This window comes from Pseudophryne corroboree, chromosome 4 (genome assembly GCF_028390025.1).
Source record: "Pseudophryne corroboree isolate aPseCor3 chromosome 4, aPseCor3.hap2, whole genome shotgun sequence".
In the NCBI taxonomy this organism is placed as follows: domain Eukaryota; kingdom Metazoa; phylum Chordata; class Amphibia; order Anura; family Myobatrachidae; genus Pseudophryne; species Pseudophryne corroboree.
Window position 1 is genome coordinate 798,783,506 of NC_086447.1, and position 18,203 is coordinate 798,801,708.

Below are 18,203 nucleotides of genomic sequence, written 5' to 3' on the forward strand. Positions count from 1 at the left end.
TCATCCATTTGCCTATTCAATTATTTAACAGATGTTCACTGGTCAGAATTTTAAGGGACCACGTGTCCAATGTAAATAAAGCCAACCTGTCAACAGCATGGGGAATGAGGACGAACCTGTAGGTGGCATTCAATGTAACATTATGGGGGACATTTACTAAGCGGTGATAAGAGCGGAGAAGTGAGCCAGTGGAGAAGTTGCCCCATCAACCAATCAGCAGCTCTGTATAATTTTATAATATGCAAATTTTAGATGTTACTTCAGTGCTGATTGGTTGCCATGGGCACTTCTCCACTGGCTCACTTCTCCGCTCTTAACACTGCTTAGTAAATGCCCCCCTTAGCACCAAGTATAGTACTCTACGTTTCTGCATATGGCACGGGCACATATATTTCACTAGTCTATTTCCCATTTTATACACCCATTGCAAAAAATATGCATTTTGTTTTGCAGATAAAAATATGGTTAAAAAAAAAAAAGGGTCAGACTAGATGGACCAAGTGGTTCTTATCTGCCGTCAAATTCTATGTTTCTATGGAGATCATTAGGATCAACATGACTAGGCTGTAAGTTACAATATAAGTTATAACTTACAGTATGACATACACCTTACCCCTCATCCAGCACCAGAAACAGTACAGCTATCCAGTACTGTACTTTTGCCATTGAAGGGAGTAGTATTAGTAATAATAATCCACTATGTGGCAGCTTAATAATTTTACACCTCAGTATCTCCTACTATCATCAATTAACTGATGTGTGCTGCAGATTTTAAGAGAACCTATGACTTTTAGATCTTTTTGGTAATAATAGTTTCCTACATCAAGTAGAATGTAATACATACAACAAACATCTGACATGATATTACTAAATATTTGGAGAATTGAACCGGTACATTTCTAAACAAAAATTGGTACATTTATAGTTTTCTTTTATATTCATGGGTGGGATACTTGGTAAATATTAATAGATATAAAAGGTTGGTATGAAAACAATCATAAATATAAACAAGGTTTGGATTAATTGAGAAGAAAATTGGGAAGGAAAAAAGGTTAAATGTCCCATAAATAATATACATAATCAATGTAACCCAGAGGCAGATATAGACCTCATGGGGCCCTAAGCACAAGACACCGATTTGAGGACCCCATTCCTCAAACAACACCCCCATTGCCCCCCCCCCCCCCCCCCCCCCTCAAGTCGGTCAGTGTATGCTAAATCCTGCCAAGAAAGGAGCATTGACTTCTGGGGAAGAGGCATGACCACACAATAGTAATAAAAAAACACCCAACCGACTCTTTAAACATTTTAATCTCCCCCAATATGTTTAAAATAACGTTGTTTTTAAATCAGGTAATTTTTTTATTGAAATTTTCAAATTGTTTTACAATACAATTCAAAGAAAAACATAACAATAATAATAACAATAAAATGCCAACGATTAAAAAAATATAAATGAGTGAATTTCTCTGTGTGTCTTGTCTTTAGTATTCCCAACACACTTTAATACCGCAGTAAGATCCTACAGGTATCGGGTTATAAAAAACAATACCCATCTATAGCACACAAAAATGAAAGAACAGAAGTGATAAAGTGCTACTTAGAATGCATTACGTCCTGCCATACATTTATGGATTTGGTGGAGGTTGAGTCCCATATCATATGCCAGAACCCAGCGTTATCGGCCCGAAATGTGGGACAAAGAGAATTATCTCTGAGTCCAGCTCTATGCATAGACATAGGCATACGGTAAACTTTATGAAAGACTTAATAAAATACTTTTGAAACCTAATACAAGGGGTGGTGTATTTAATAGACCCCAACATTTGGATCCAGTGTTCATCAGACAAAGGTCCCAAATCCATTTCCCATTTCAGTCTAAGGCCGTGCAATTGGTCTGGATTGAATTTATCATTAATAGCAGCATATGGAGAAGAGACTCTTCCCCTCAGGCCTAGATTAAGTAACAGCACCTTAACAGGGGAATCCGAGAGTATCGGGGACCATTGAGGGAATTGGACTTGTATGGCATGTCACAGCTGGAAATACCTAAATAAAGCAGTGTTAGGGACACCAAATTGCTCCTTTAACTGTTGAAAGGATTTTAATACTCCCCCACAATACAGTTGTCCCACCGAGATCACTCCCTTAGTGATTCAAATGTTATCTAATGACAGCGGAAGCAATTCAGAGTATGCGTTATTAAACCATAGTGGGGTGCTGCCATCCTGGTTCGACTAGTCGTAGAGTGTATGAACAAAACGCCAGCAAAGTAGGGGCGGTCGAAGCAAGTAGGGCAGTCCAGCAACCGACAGACCTGAGAGCAGAAACTGTAGAGGAGAAAAGGAATAAAAGGAGGAGGACCCCATCCGCTCGGCCAAGAATACTGCCATAGTCAAATTCACTGTACCCCTAGCCCCACTAGCTAGGTGTGTCAATTGCGCAGCCATATAATAAAATCAGGGATTAGGAAGGCCCAGACCCACAGATAACTGAGACTTATATAAAGTTCTAATGGAGACTCTAACTGGTTTGTTACCCCATATAAAGGATGACAGAATACTTTCAATACCACTAAATATTTTCTTAGGAATATAAACTGGGGAATTTTGCAAGATATACAGAAATGTAGGCTGGGTGGCCATTTTAAACAAATTAACGCGTCCAAGAACAGAAAAAGGCAATTTTCTCCAGGCATGAGCGAATTGAATACTGCATTATTAACTGGACTCTTTTCACATCTAAAGAGACTCTTGCTGTATTGGACCATATTTCCAACAAGGGTAACCTTGGAACGGACTCCTTTAATGAAGCATATTTCCTGACCCAATACCCAGGGTAATATTTACCTTTTTTTAATGATATACATGAATACATGTTATCACAGTGTTGTTTGTATGCATTTGTGGTTTTTATTAAAATGTTATTTTAAACATATTAATTTGTTAAGAACCACCACTGTTTAGAATCTATAGAGCGCAGCCTCCATTCCGCTTTATTTTGTACTACTGTGGGAGTGACTTCCCTCCATCTTTGGCTGCAGCTTAGCAAAGGTTCTCATACACCAAGCGCCCGAATGTACCTCGGTATAACTTGTCTCTTGCACCTACACATAAGTAGAGCTCCTTATACACATTACGCCAGACAGTAGAGCTCCTTATACACATTACGCCACAGAGAAGTGCTCCATCAACACGTTACGCCACAGAGAAGTGCTCTGTAAACATGTTACGCCACACAGTAGAGCTCCTTACACACGTTATGCTTGTGTCTACCTGATGCACACCCTAGCATTTACTACAGGAACCTAAGTGTATTATATATATATATATATATATATATATATGGGGTGCGGTTATGCTACCGGTCACTATACCGATGCTGGAACTCCACCCAATGTGGAATTCCACCCAATGTAAAGCCAGAAAGTCGGCATGGTGATTGACAGGGACTATTCCCACTCGTGGGTGTCCACGAAACCCATAGAGTGGGAATAGAACCAGTGGCGAGCGCCATCGGCAATCTCAACACCGGGATCCCAGCATCAGAATGGTGACCGGCGGTATCCCAACCGCTGGTCACCCATACCCAACCCATATACTCTCTCTCTCTCTCTCTATATATATATATATATATATATATATGTATATATATATATATGTATATATACAGGGTTGTGAGGGCCGGCACTCTCTCCAGTTATTGCAAGTACCCAGGTGCCTCCAGAACTGGTCTCCCGACCGTATGTAGATAGAAGATAACAGTGGCACTCTCAGGATTTGGACATTAACACACGCAGGACACAGCGGTCTCTGTTTCATATATTGATATGTGAAACAGAGACCGCTGTGTCCTGCGTGTGTTAATGTCCAAATCCTAAGAGTGCCACTGTTATCTTCTATATATATATATATATATACTGTATATATTTATAACTAGACATATATAGCTCCCGTGACTGAGTCTCAGCCTCCCGAGTCCCTCCTTCCTCCTCCCAGCCAGTGCTCACCGCACTATGGTGAAGAAAGTCAAAATAAACTACAGCTCCCAGCAGCCCTTGCTGATGGGAGCTCCCAACAGCAAGGGCTGATGGGAGCTGTAGTTTATTTTGACTTCCTCATTTTAGTGCTACTCCGGTGTGCGCTGGACACCCTTACCATTTAAGTGGCTCTTGCCTAGATTCAGTCTTATTGGTGGGCCTCCTGAGACCCGCCGGGCCCTAAGCGGCCGCTATGGCTTCATAGTGGTAAATCCACTACTGATGTAACCAGTAGGAGACAGAACTGAGATTCCTAAGCACGCAAGCTCCCACAACATGTTAAAATGCCTGTCTCTTCTCGCTGGCAGCTGCTCTCTGGTCTCACTGGTCTGGTGCACTTAGTGTGTGCTCAGATTCACACACAGTGCAACCTTGATAGGAGAAACTGCTGCCACTGAGTAAGTGCTCAGTCCCTAGACCCACCAATAGTGGCCATGGGTTTTGGGTACTGGGAAGGCATGACTTAACTCGGACAGGTGTGGCCATGACCCCTGAAATTTTTTTTTTAAAGATTAAGCACTGGTGCCTTGTAAGTGGTGTCATGTGCTACACAGGTGGTGCCGGTGGCTGTACAGGGAGACAGCTGACTCAGGCTCAGGCCCCCCCAATTGGCTTTTCTGACAAGCCCGGGTTATTTGTACCCCACCCCACCCCACCCCCCTCTTGGAATCTATCTCTTATAATGCATAAAAAAAGGAAAGAATGTGAGACAGCGCTAATTACTTTGACGTCTTTTTATATGTGATTAAAACACAATTTCACAATATCACATATAAATACCGGACAGTATTCTTTAAAATATACGTATACTCTAGTTAACTTTCTAAGAAAAACCAATATAGCTTATCCCTTTATAGAGCTGCTGAATCTAACACTCTATTTTTTACAATAGAGCTGCAGTGTTATATTGCAGAGGTAACCCTCTATCCTTTCTGGAGGCAAATGGACCGCTGTAATTTGCAAATTGAAGTCCCACTGTAGGTAATTCCAGCACAGTTCTTTTCGGGTACAGCATGCACCTCTACCAATCAATTCAAAGGTAATATGCAGTTCTTAATGCGTGCCAATTACCTCTCACAGCTGCTCCTCTCACTTGTGGCTCTGCCTGTGTTCTCAGGCTACAGTGTGGAGTCCGTTATATTCCCCCTTAGCACTGGGGTATTGTATTGAGTGTGCGCCGGCCGGCTTAGCAGACAGTGCTGCAGGAGTGGTCAAATCTCTCCCGGGTGTCTTGCTCGTGACAAACGCATTTCTCCGCCTCCTAATTAGCATCGGCGGTTTCCTCAGTGTCAGTAGTGTTAGATGTATAATTTGGTTCTTTAAATACCCATTTTCGCGGCTCGCGCATGTGTTTAGGTGTATATTTATGCTGCTATTATAATAGTATTGAATGCAGATAATGCTTGTATATTCAGAACCCATATAATACCCACTGATTGAAAGAGAGGCTGGGTTCGATGTATTAAATATATATGGAGCAGGAGGAATACTTCCTATAAAGCCATATTGAAAACGAGGTTTGGATATGCTGAACACAAGGGAACTAACAAATCCGAAATAGAGGCTTGAATCGCGGGCCCAGTCCGCATGCGCGAGCCGCGAAAATGGGTATTTAAAGACCAAATTATACATCTAACACTACTGACACTGAGGAAGCCGCCGATGCTAATTAGACGGCGGAGAAACGCGTTTGTCACGAGCAAGACACCCGGGAGAGATTTGACCACTCCTGCAGCACTGTCTGCTAAGCCGGCCGGCGCACACTCAATACAATACCCCAGTGCTAAGGGGGAATATAACGGACTCCACACTGTAGCCTGAGAACACAGGCAGAGCCACAAGTGAGAGGAGCAGCTGTGAGAGGTAATTGGTGCTTTGCATGGTGCACCTAAAAGAACTGTTTATATACCAACCAGCAGTTCATTTGGTCTATGTCATTAATGTGCTGGGAGGATTTGCTTTCTACTAACACGCTTAAATACCTATGCTTGGCACGCATTAAGAACTGCATATTACCTTTGAATTGATTGGTAGAGGTGCATGCTGTACCCGAAAAGAACTGTGCTGGAATTACCTACAGTGGGACTTCAATTTGCAAATTACAGCGGTCCATTTGCCTCCAGAAAGGATAGAGGGTTACCTCTGCAATATAACACTGCAGCTCTATTGTAAAAAATAGAGTGTTAGATTCAGCAGCTCTATAAAGGGATAAGCTATATTGGTTTTTCTTAGAAAGTTAACTAGAGTATACGTATATTTTAAAGAATACTGGCCGGTATTTATATGTGATATTGTGAAATTGTGTTTTAATCATATATAAAAAGACGTCAAAGTAATTAGCGCTGTCTCACATTCTTTCCTTTTTTTCTGCTATCAAACTTGGGGGAATTGGAACTTAATCCCCGAGACTAGCTGCTAATACTTTGAGGGTGGTGGCGCCAGGTGTATACAGTTTTTTGTTAATCCTTATAATGCATGTTGTGGCCACAGCTCTTGTAAAATTGAATTGTATACCACTGCTACTGTAGTTATGATTTGATCCACTGGCTGTATAGCAGGGGGTTTTCAGGGCAACTGTAAAAATGAGTATATGCTTAAACCATAGGGGTAAGCTATGTGCAATGCATCATGTAGATTGTGAAGCTTAATTTGGGTTTAAAATTTGACGGTTTCTTTAACATGAACTGGATATAAGCTTTTTGAGGTAGAGTGGTCAAAATTAGATTTTATTAAAGTTATGAAGTCACCACCAATTAAGATCCAGGGGGTATATTATTTACTAAGATTCATGTTTCTGCCGATTTCAGTCGAAATTGAACTCAAATTACATCGGCCGTGCAAAATTGCAACTTTTTACATTTGTAATCAGTAATTTACTAAGCTACCGTGTTTCTCTAATTCGTATTTTCCGATGTCGATGCAATTCGTATTGTCAGGCAGTGTTTTACAGGAGTGATTAGTAAAACACTGCCGGACATAACACAATGAAGCCTGGCCGGATCAGTGAGATCCATGCAGGGCTTCATTGTGTATAGTATTTAAAGTGTTAAAAGTAAAAAAAAAAAAATTGTGTGGGGTTCCCCCTCCTATGTATAACCAGCCTCGAACTCTTTGAGCCTGTCCCTGTTGTTTAAATACCAGGAAAAAATTGGACTGGGGTCCAACAGAATTTAGACAACCAGCACCGGGCATTAGCTAGTGGAGCTCGGTCCTGGGTTTAAAAATACGGGAGACCCTACGTCTTTTGTCCCCCATATTTTTGGAACCAGGGTCGGCCCAAGAGCCTGGTGCTGGTTGTCTAAATGCTGGGGGACCCCAGTCAATTTTTCCCCGATATTTAAACTACCAGGACCGGCTCAAAGAGCCCGAGGCTGTGGTTATACATAGGAAGGAGGACCCCAAGCTATTTTTTTTCTCCATTTTTAACTATTTCAGGCCCTTTTACACAGAGAAGCATGCACGGATCTCACTGATCCGTGCATGACTTTCTGAACATGCCAGCAAAAAGCAAGTTTATTTTAAAGCTGCATTTTTTTATGAATTCTATGCTTTCCCGGCAGTGTTTGGCTATTGTCAGCAGTGATTGAGAATACGAATTCTTAGTAAATTATTGAGTTGTATATAATAACAACCGTGTTTGACCGATGGTCTATTCATTCGTATTTGTGTGGTCAGCAGTGTATCTCAATACAAATAGCCCCAACACTGCCGAGATTTGTGTTTAGTAAATTCCCAAGATCACACTTAGAAGAAAAAAAAAGGAACTCGAATGGATTCAAATTAATTTGGGACCTTAGTAAATATACCCCCTGGTCTTAAGGGTTATTTATAGCTTTTGACAGAAATCTACATAAAAGGCACCATGCTGCCCTTCTGAGGGCTGATTCAGAGCTGAGAGCAAAGCAAAAACAGCAGACTTGGCCAGGCTTCTTACCTCAATGAGTTCTCAGAGAGGAATCCAAAGGATCCTTGAACCCCCCTCCACCCAGAGCCGGCCATAGGCATAGGCAAACTAGTCAATTGCCTAGGGCATCTGATATGCCTAGGGGCATCAGCAGCTTCTGCTGATTAAAATGATATGCAGCATGCCTATATTCTGTGTGTAGCATTTCATATGCAGATACAGCCACAGTCTCACACAGTATATAGGCATGCTGCATATCATTTTAATCGGCAGAAGCGGCTTGTGCATCCTAGCCACATAGCAATGCAAATAAGATGCTTTTTCATAAAAAAAAGGTGCCCGACGTTAGCATTGAGGCAAGATTTATGAGGACACATCTGTATCCAAGCAGAGGCAGAGGTCAAAGTGTTAGTGGAAGTGTGAGTTCTGTGTGCATGTGAGTGGGTTGGTTGTGCAGTAGTGTTCGGAATATGTGTAAGGAGCATTATGTGTGTCATGTAAAAATGCATTATTAATGTGCAACATATGTGTAAGGGCCACTATGTGTGTCATTATGTGTATAAGGGCATTAATAATGTGCGGCATATGTGTAACAGGGTACTACTGTATGTGTGTCATTATGTGTATGGGGCACTAATAATGTGCAGCAAATGTGTAGGGGGCACTATATCTATCATTATATGTATAAGGGCATTAATAATGTGCGTCATATGTGTAAGGGACATTATGTGTAAAAGAGCATTAATAAAGGTTATCATGTGTAAGGGGCATTACTGTGTGGAATTATGTGTATAAATGCATTACTAATGTGTGGTGTTATGTGTATAAGGTGCTCTACTATGTGGCATTGCGTATAGAAAGGTCACTACTGTGTGGTCTAATGTGAATAAAGAGCAATAAGGTGTGGTGTAATGTGAATAAGGAGCAATTCAGTGTGATGTAATGTGAATAAGGGGCTCTACTGTGAGGAGTAACGTTTATAAGGTAAAGTGATACTACTGTGGGATGTAATATGAATTATGGACACTATCGCATGATCAAATATGAATAAAAGTTACAGTACTGTGTGGCGTAATTGGAATTGGGGTTACTATTATGTGGCCATGCCCCTTGCCAGCAAAAACACACCCCTTTTTGGGCTGTGCGCCAAATGTGCGAACTGTTCCTATTTAAAATATAGGGGGTACAAATACCAAAATAAGGACTGCTATGGGTGAGGGGTGATGGTGCTGGGAAAGAGGTGCAGGGTCAGAGGCGGAACCAGCGGTGGTGCTAGGGGGCACCAGCCAAAATCTTGCCTAGGGCATCATATCGGTTAGGGCCGGCTCTGCTTCCACCCACAGCTTGCATATGTGCTGGCCGAAAGCTGCTCATGCACAATAATACTCCTGGGTCATAAGCTCAGAAGTCCTCTCACCGCAAGGGACAGCTCTTAACACATGCCAGTATGCATGCAATAAGGGGCGGGTTGTATCACATAGTATATACGATACGTGATACATCCCTTCCTAAGTCTTGGATTGCCACTCAAGTTTAACTGCATAAATCAAATTCTGGTGTAACAGGTGGCACAGTTAAAGGCAGACTGTTACTCTGAAATACTGTTGAAATGAGTATCAGTAAGACACTGTTCACATAATCATCCTCTTCCAAGAGCTTACAGGCAAGCTGTAAGCTACACATGGGATCTCTGGTTGACCGGCAGGTATTGGTGATAAGCACTTCGAACAGGGCCGAGGAGGAGGCTCTCTAACAGGAGCAAAAGGTGTCTGTAGATGGGAGGCTGGTCTGTGTGTGATGTGGAGGCTATCATGACTGGGGGCTGACAACTGAGTATCCAGCGAGGTGTCATCAGGAAGTATATGTGAGGCCACTGGCTCCTACTCATGGATCCTACTCATGGACTGGTAACTACAAGTGTTGATGGAACAGAGGGGAGTATGATGGAAAGCTGGGGCAGTACAGATGGTGTAATGGTTAGCATTACTGCCTCACAGCACTGAGGTCATGGGTTCGATTCCCACCATGGCCCTAACCGTGTGGAGTTTGTATATTCTCCCCGTACTTCCGTGGGTTTCCTCCGGGTACTCCGGTTTCCTCCCACAATCCAAAAATATGCTGGTAGGTTAACTGGATTCCAACTAAATTAACCCTAGCGTGAATGTGTCTGTGTGTACATGTGATAGGAAATATAGATTGTAAGCTCCACTGGGGCAGGGACTGATGTGAATGGGCAAAATATTCTCTGTACAGCTCTACGGAATATGTGTGCGCTATATAAATAACTGGTAATAAGTAATAAAATAGCTGGATCTTGTCAGTTGTCTATGGTGTTCAGGTGGTCCACAAGGTTTGCAGCTGTAATTAACACAGTTTGAGCTTGGTATGTTTAAAAATTATGAGGGTTATAGTAGAAAATTCAGGAACCTATGTGCATACACATCTTGTTTCAATGGCTGCCAAGCCATGCCCCAATGATACGTTGGCAGTCAATAGGTCAACCACTATTGGTCGACATGCATTATGAATGACATGGCTATGATCAGAAAAGGTCGACATGAGGTTTTTAAAAAAAAATTCATTTTCAACTTTTTCATACTTTACCATCCACGCGGACTACGATTGGGAATAGTAACCTGTAGTGGAGTGAGGACCTTGCCCGCAGAACGAGTGAGCAAAGCAAGTCATGCAGGGGGATGCAGTGTGCTAACTGGGGTTCCTGGTCATTTTACAGAGTAAACAACATTAAAAAAAAACTCATGCCAACCTTTTCCTGTGCCGACCTTTTCCGTGTCGACCTTTTTACCATGACAAAAATTTTCCCATGTCAACCTTGTGCATATAGAAAAGTAAAAAGATATGTAAGTGCGCAGCCAGCAGCAGCTGGTATGGGGATGGTCAGATCCCAGAATATAATGGAATAAAAAACACAAGGTACCAGCGCTGGCTGTAAGAATTATATAAGGACGGTTTGCTGAATAAAATGTCAATTTATTAAACCATTTAAAAAGACAAGTGTGAAGTCTCGTTATTAATCTAAATAACACTTAAAATGTATAGTATAATAATTCCCCCTGGGTATAATCACTTTTACATCCACTCTCCTTTGGGACATGTATGGATTTTTTCGCGGCTAGGACAGTCTCCAGATAACATTCACTGTAGCAGCAGATAATTACCGGTTTCCACAGAAAAGATGTTTGATGGCATCAGCTTTAGGAAGAGTCCATTGCTAGCTGTTTGTGTGGATCCGGTTCTTTATCCTTGTGGAGTAATTCCCAGTGATAGGAGCAAAGTCCAAATGAATGCCGGAAATGTCAGAGTCCCAATGTGTCGTGGAGTAGTGCCCAGGTGGGGTATAGGGCTCATACCCCACCTGGGCACTACTCCACGACACATTGGGACTCTGACATTTCCGGCATTCATTTGGACTTTGCTCCTATCACTGGGAATTACTCCACAAGGATAAAGAACCGGATCCACACAAACAGCTAGCAATGGACTCTTCCTAAAGCTGATGCCATCAAACATCTTTTCTGTGGAAACCGGTAATTATCTGCTGCTACAGTGAATGTTATCTGGAGACTGTCCTAGCCGCGAAAAAATCCATACATGTCCCAAAGGAGAGTGGATGTAAAAGTGATTATACCCAGGGGGAATTATTATACTATACATTTTAAGTGTTATTTAGATTAATAACGAGACTTCACACTTGTCTTTTTAAATGGTTTAATAAATTGACATTTTATTCAGCAAACCGTCCTTATATAATTCTTACAGCCAGCGCTGGTACCTTGTGTTTTTTCAACCTTGTGCATGTCTGCCTTTTGGGGTCGACCTAGATACTGTCAACCTTTTTCAGGCCGACCCAATGATCCACACCCGCCTCAAGGTAAGTGTTTTTATAGAGTCAAAACAGACTTAGTAATTATGGAGGCAAAAGTAATTTATTTATTAAGCAGCCAGTATAAATGTATTATTTAATAATAGGCAATATTAGTTTATTATTTTCTAATGGTGCAATGTAAATATATTAATTTTATTATAACGCACTACAAATTTATTATTTTCTTATAGGGCAATAAAAAAGTATTGTTTAGAGTAGAGGTGGCCAAAAGGTAGATGGTGATCTACCGGTAGCTCGCGGTGCATCTGCCAGTAGATCGCAACAGACTTAACAGAAAATAACTGTAAAGAGCCTGCTGCCGCTGTTTCTCTTCACAGTTCCCAGGGATGCAGTGTGCGGGTGCGCAGGTGATGTAATGACTTAACCCGCGATGTGAGGAGCCTGGGCGCTAGTTGGATCCAGTTTGATCCAGCCGTCGGTGGCAATGACAGGAGAAGCAGCCAGTGGGAGGCCATGAAGCGTGAAAGCGGGAGCCGTGACTGCGGGGAGAGGGAGGACTGAAGCTAGGCAGCATGGCAACTTGTCAGGTAAGTAATTCAAAGGGGGGTTTCTTCAGAAGGGTAGGGAGTGGACGATCTTATGCACAAAGGGTGGTATCTTTACAAATGGTTTTTCTTTCACACAAGGGGGGATCTGCAAAGGGTGGAGGATCTGCACAGAGGGGATTATTGTGCAGGGGGCTATTATGCAGGGCACTGGAAGGGGGGTATCTGCAAAGTTGGTTATTTGCACTGCGGAGGGTATTGTACAGGGGGCTATTATGCAGGGGGTTGGAAGGGGGGTATCTGCACAAAGGGGGGATCTGCAAAGGGGGGGATCTGAGTATTATTATTGGTGTTATTTGACACCGGTAGATCACCGGTAAATAAGTGAACAAAAAGTAGATCCCAGGTCTCAAAAGTCCGGCCACCCCTGGTTTAGAGGAAACGAGTATATGATTTATAGAAAGCAAAAATAATTTATTCAAAAGGGGCAACAGTTATTATTTTAAGATGGGGGTCACCGGTTACAATGCACATTTGTGGCACTACTAGTGCCAGCATTCACTTGCACTCTTATACAAGCTGACACTTGCAAAATTAAGTTAATAACAGACCAGACAAAATAGATCAGTTGTTTTCCTGCTGGACCAGTGCCCGGAAATCTTATACTCACGGTAACTACCGATTCTGTGTTCAGTCTGGTGACATTTGGTTCATGGTCGACATGGGAATGGGAGATAGAGGTCTTCCAACCATTTTAATCTTCATTTCAGCAGTTTGGTGTTAAAGAACTTTAGAATTGTGGGTATACAGTATATCATTGCCTTAGCAGAAACAAAGGCCCAAATGTAATAATCAGTGATTTACTGTAGGTACACCAACGCAATTGCGGCATGTTAGCTGCTAGACTTAAAGTGGCAATTATCTTTAAGGCAAAACTAGTTGCCATTTACGTCTAGCAGCTATCAACCCGAAATTGCTGTAGCGCACTTAAATTGCAAGCTACTGTATTACATTTTGCGCAATCCTGTGGTGTTTTTACGTAAATAAGACACACCTTTCAAACTCTTTACTTTTACATATAAGAAAACAAGAAATGCCATCTTTACTTATTCACTTTTTCTGAACAAGTAATTATACATTCTATTTCTCATTTTAATTTCTATTTCCCTTTGCAGTTGCAGATAGAGGAGTGAGATGAAACACTTGTACTCTTCGTCCTCTGTGACACCAGTGAATACAGCCCCTTGTCATGCTTGCATGTGTTGTGGCTAAAAATACATATATGATGAAGACACCAGCAGATGCCAGGTTACTGGGATAGTACCAAGAGATAATATTACCTACTTCGTGACACTGTCAGTAAATAAATGTTTGTCCAACGTAAGTCAATTGGCATATATATGGTGACAGTGATAATTATTAGCTCTCAGTAACTGATTCGTAAAAGATTCACATAAGACCAACTGTAGAGTGACCAGTACATAATTATTCATGTAAAAAGGATAACAAATTGTTATAACACTTATCTTCTTTTAGTTTTTTATAAAGAGAAACATTTTTAACAATTAAATTATGCCTACCAGGTATGCCAGCACATTTCAGGCAAACCATTATCTAACTGTAGTTCACAAATATGTAAAAACTGCTTAGAAAATGTACTTATTAGATCATAACTAGAACTTTTATTTAGAACAAAACAAACAAATGCTTCCTATATGAATTTAACCCTTTTGTCTTATGGCAAATGCAAATAAGCAACATTTACATTTGTATTATAGAGAATCTCACAGTACCACTTCTAGAGGGCAATATCCTTTATGGGTTTTGTACTCAGGACCGTCTTTTCGTATGGGCTCAATGGGCTCTTGCCCAAGGGCCCCAGGAGTATAAGGGCCCTAGACTGATAGCGGAGGGTCCCCTCTTTCCAGGGGTACCAGATTTTTGAAAATCGACCCTGGGGAACCAGAGATATCAGACTTGAAAACAGTGATCCCCATCCGAGCCTGTTAATTGCTCTTCCCAGTCAGATATCTCGGGTTCTGTTTGACTTAAGGTGTGTACACACGGTAAGATTTTTTCATTCGATTCTGACTATATAGTCAGAATCGGAAGAAAAGATAGTGCAGATCGCAAGGTGACAGTCACCTTGCGATCCCGATCCGATGCCGATGCGCGGCCCCGCGCGGTCGGCATCGGCAGAAAAAATAGGCTGTGCAGGCAAGTCAATCCTGACTATCTCTATAGAAGAGATAGTCAGGATTGACACTTAGCCAAAATCGCACATAGCCAGCATCGCAAGCACACTCATTATGTGCTTGCGATACTGGCTAAGTGCCGACCCGGCCCCCTGTCGCACGGTGAGAATCGGATAAGTCCGAATCTCACCGTGTGTATGAGAGTTTTTCTGAGGTAGAAGCCAAAAGCTGTGACTCTCCCCTTTTGGTGGACACTGGCAGCTTGTCTCTACTATGCCCAGAACCAGAGATATCAGCCTTCCAGCAGCTGGTCCCTGCTCCAGCTCCACACGCCTAATATGCAGTTTTAGATTTTTACTGGTGGATTGCTCTGGCTCCTGAACTCTGGTCCCCAAGTGTCCAGAACCTTCTGAAAGGTGGGACTCTAGTTTTTTTTATCCCATTCAAAGCTAAGAAATATATTTTCAGGAACTTGAGATATCTGCAGTCAAGCAAGCTGCCCTCCCACTGGAAAATGCTAAATATTAAGCCCACACCACTATCCACCCCTCCCCTACATATTAAATACCCCTACCACCCTGGAAGTCATGTACTGGGGCTTCTTCATTCAGCCAAGTCATCCCTTCTACAGTTTAGCCCCATCTGTGCAGTAAAGGAGTAATTAGCAGAAATTACTGCTCCAAGGGCCTAATTCAGACCTGATCGTAGCAGCAACTTTGTTAGCAGTTGGGCAAAACCAAGGGGGTCATTCCGACCTGCTCGCACACTGCCGTTTTTCGCAGTGCAGCGATCAGGTCACTACTGCGCATGCATATGCACCGCAATGCGCAGGCGCGTCCTATGGGTACAAAGCGGATCGGTGCTGGGCGATGGATTTAACAAAGAATCCATTCGCACAGCCGATTGCAAGGAGATTGACAGGAAAAAGGCATTTGTGTGTGGCAACTGACCATTTTTTTGAAAAACGCAGGCGTGTCCAAGCGTTTGCAGGGTGGGTGTCTGATGTCAATTCCGGGACCGGACAGGCTGAAGTGATCGCAGCGGCTGAGTAAGTTCTGAGCTACTCAGAAATTGCACAAACTATTTTTGTGCCGCTCGGCTGCACATGCGATCGCATCCTTGCACAACAAATATACACTCCCCAGTGGGCGGCGACTATGAGTTCACACGGCTGCAAAAAGTAGCTAGCGAGCAATCAACTCGGAATGACCCCCCATATGCACTGCAGGTGTGGCAGATATAACATGTGCAGAGAGAGTTAGATTTGGGTGGGTTATATTGTTTTTGTGCAGGGTAAATACTGGCTGCTTTATTTTTACACTGCAATTTAGATTTCAGATTGAACACACCCCACCCAAATCGAACTCTCTCTGCACATGTTATATCTGCCCCCCCTGCAGTGGACATGGGTGGTCATTCCGAGTTGTTCGCCAGCTGCATTTGTTCGCAGCGCTGCGATCAGGCTAAAAACGGCAGTTCTGCACATGCATATTACGCAACGTATGGGCACAACGAACGATGCAGATTTGCACAGGGTCTAGCGATGCATTTCAGTCGCACTGGTTGCCGCAGAGTGATTGACATGAAGCGGGCATTTCTGAGTGGCAACTGACCGTTTTCAGGGAGTGTTCAGAAAAACGCAGGCGTGCCAGGGAAAACGCAAGAGTGGCTGGGCAAACGCTGGGCGGGTGTGTGACGTCAAATCCGGAACTGAATAGTCTGAAGTGATCGCAAGCGCTGAGTAGGTTTTCAGCTACTCTGAAACTACACAAAAAAGTTTTGCAGGAGCTCTGCTATAAAAACGTTCGCACTTCTGCTAAGCTAAAATACACTACCAGTGGGCGGCGGCATAGCGTTTGCATGGCTGCTAAAAACTGCCAGCGAGCGATCAACTCGGAATGACCCCCATGGTTTTGCCCAACTGCTAACAAATTTGCTGCTGCAATCAACTCTGAATTACCCCCCAGGTCCTACATGGAGAGCGGAAGCTAGAACACCCCCTACCGCCCGCGGGACATCAAAGCTGTCGCTGATAGTACCGCCCACCCCTACCGCTAGAGGATGGGTAGGGGGCCCAGTGCATTGCTGTGCCCAGGGGCCTGCACAGCTGTTAAGATGGCCCTGTTTGTACTGTGTATGTTGTATGCTGTTTGTGCTATATGTATGCTGATTATGAGGCCACTAACCACTCTAGGAACATTGGCCCTCATTCCGAGTTGTTCGCTCGCTAGCTGCTTTTAGCAGCTGTGCAAACGCTAAGCCGCCGCCCTCTGGGAGTGTATCTTAGCTTAGCAGAAGTGCGAACGAAAGGATCGCAGAGCGGCTACAAAATATTTTTGAGCAGTTTCAGAGTAGCTTCAAACCTACTCAGCGCTTGCTATCACTCGCCTGCGTTTTTACGAACACTCCCTGAAAACGGTCAGTTGGCACCCAGAAACGCCCCCTTCCTGTCAATCACTCTGCCGCCAGCAGTGCGACTGAAAAGCTTCGCTAGACCTTGTGTAAAAAACCATTGGCTGTTGTGAAAGTACGTCGCGCATGCGCATTGCACCACATACGAATGCGCAGAAGTGCCGCTTTTTTGCCTAATCGCTGCGCTGCGAACGAAAACAGCTAGCGAACAACTCGGAATGACCACTATTGCCTTTTTCCCACAAGCATGTAATATACGTACAAAAAGATGTAGTGCTGTGTGTGACCCAAAAAAGTGAGTAGTCTGCACAGCCGCTGTTCCCACTGATCATCTGAGTATAAGCCACCCCCAAGGGGGCTGTTAATGGGAATATGGGGCAGGAGTTCCTATATTATAGTCTGCCACCACTGGGGCCCCAAAGCTGACGGGCACGTTTTACTCCCAACCACATCTTGACTCCATCCTTTACGTGCAGTAAAACTCATGACTATAAACTCACAACACACCACCACTGCAATCAAGAGAGTTCATCCTTAATATTTGGGTATGTCTGTACTACGAATTACCAAAACTATGGTCATTCTCTATCAAGGGTAGTTATCAGCGGCAACTTTTAACCTAGGGACTGCAGGGCTGCAGCTGATGCAGTCCCTAAAAGCCGGCTGGCTTGTTAATATGTGCACATGCAGAGGATTACAATTCTGTGCATGTACACATTTACAGACCCCTGGCCACATAAGTAAACAATCGCCGCTGGTAGTTATACGTGTCTTTTTAAGCAAAGTAAAAGGTGTTTGAAAAATAGTAAACATTGGTTAAAAAAAGTTCTCTTTTTTTTTTTTTCAACAAACACTATATAGGCTACATATTTAAATCCATGGAAACCAGTAAGACTGACCGCATACTCACCTCCTGTCAACTCTTAACTGCACTTTAGTATATAAAGAGCTGTAATTCATGGCCTGACCTGGCTTTTATATATTTTTTTCTCTCTACCATATATACACTCACTCACTCTCTCTCTCTCTCTTTTTGCTTCTAAAGGTGTGTACACACGGTGAGATTTTTTCTTGAGATTTTGACTATATAGTCAAACTCGCAAGAAAAGTTAGTGCAAATCGCAAGGTGAAAGTCACCTTGCGATCCCGATGCGCGGCCCCGCCAGGTCGGCATCGCAAGAAAAGATAGATTGTGCAGGCAAGTCAATCCTTGCTAGATCGGTGTACTATCTAGTTCATCTCACATGTCAAGGACATCTCA

General features: G+C 43.0%; 1 long non-coding RNA gene across 2 annotated transcripts in view; it reads left to right on the forward strand.

The window, feature by feature from the left end:
* Window positions 1-18,203, forward strand: part of LOC134911789 (uncharacterized) — a 34,284-nt gene that overhangs the window by 12,599 nt on the left and 3,482 nt on the right. For both annotated transcript variants that reach the window (XR_010176840.1, XR_010176841.1), the window contains exons 2-3: window positions 12,168-12,377; window positions 13,511-13,715. This is a non-coding gene — a long non-coding RNA (uncharacterized LOC134911789). The remainder of the gene's footprint in view (window positions 1-12,167; window positions 12,378-13,510; window positions 13,716-18,203) is intronic.